At 45.1% G+C, this 1,107-nt stretch overlaps 2 protein-coding genes across 2 annotated transcripts in view; one reads left to right on the top strand and one right to left on the bottom strand.

The window, feature by feature from the left end:
• LOC101585743 (immunoglobulin lambda-1 light chain) overlaps positions 1–1,107 on the top strand; it is a 734,743-nt gene that overhangs the window by 63,717 nt on the left and 669,919 nt on the right. The gene's annotated exons all lie outside the window — the stretch shown is intronic.
• The window catches only part of Znf280b (zinc finger protein 280B), a 27,926-nt gene that overhangs the window by 2,141 nt on the left and 24,678 nt on the right, over positions 1–1,107 (bottom strand). The window lies entirely within an intron of this gene.

Raw genomic sequence — 1,107 nt, 5'->3', positions numbered from 1 at the left:
TGGTTTCTAATTTTTTTTAACTTTTTTATTCTCTTTTAATAATAATAATAATAATAATGATAATGATAAAAGAATAACTCAAATAACTTGCTCCTGATGCTCAGAAACTGTGAGACAATGCTCAAGACATTTGTTTGGCTTGCAGTGGTGGTCCATGCCTTTATCCCCAGAAGGTAAGGTAGGACGAGGATCACCCCACATTCTAGGCCAGTGATGGCTAAGTGCATTCGAGGTCAGCCTGAACCAACCTGTCTAAAAAAAAAGGAAAAAAAATTCTATTCTATTCTATTCTATTCTATTCTATTCTATTCTATTCTATTGGGGTGGGAAGAACCTGGGATTGAACTCAGGCCCTTGTACTTGCCAGGCAAGCGCTTATTGCACTGAGCTATCTCCCTAGCCCAAAAACCTGTTTTTAAACTGTCTTTAAAAAAAATCAGATTCGACCTAGAGCTCAGTGTGTGAGCAGAACCACTTGGGGGCCCGCCAAATCTTCATTCGACCCAGAACCCAGGCCCAGTGTGTGAGTGAGACCACCTGGGACCCACAGGATCTTCATTCAACCCAAAGCCCAGGCCTAGTGTGTGAGACTTCCCCGGCTGAATGGATCTTGATTCGACCCAGGCCTGGCATGTGAGTGAGAATACACAGGGCCCACCAGATCCTCATTCAATCCAGAGCCTGGCATGTGAGTGAGTCCACCTGGAGCATGCCAGATCCATATTCAACTCAGAGCCCAGGCCTGGTGTACAGCCCCAGTGTGAAACCCTGCAGCAGAACTCCCAGTAAAGAGGCTAGAGGCAAGACCCATCTAGCTGATCCAATAGCAGAACATCTTGCCAGAGTAGCACAGAGGGTTTACCTCAAAGGGCTGCAGCATGAAAAAGTGGAGCACAGCAACCAACTCAAGCCACACCCACATGGACGAGTTGGAACTTGATAGATCTGGACCTGGTACTAAGGTAATAACTCTATTTAAGCTCTACACCAAAGGTCAGAAGACAGTGCTATACAAAATGACAAAGAGAAGAAGCAAAATGTAATCTCAGGCCCCAAGCCCACCCAGAACAATTGCAGGAGACACTAGCATAAAAGAAATTGGAAATC

This window comes from Octodon degus, unplaced genomic scaffold (genome assembly GCF_000260255.1).
Source record: "Octodon degus isolate 3935 unplaced genomic scaffold, OctDeg1.0 scaffold00079, whole genome shotgun sequence".
Lineage (NCBI taxonomy): Eukaryota > Metazoa > Chordata > Mammalia > Rodentia > Octodontidae > Octodon > Octodon degus.
Note: the sequence above shows the minus strand (reverse complement) of the source record. Positions and strands in the feature narration are given on the sequence as shown.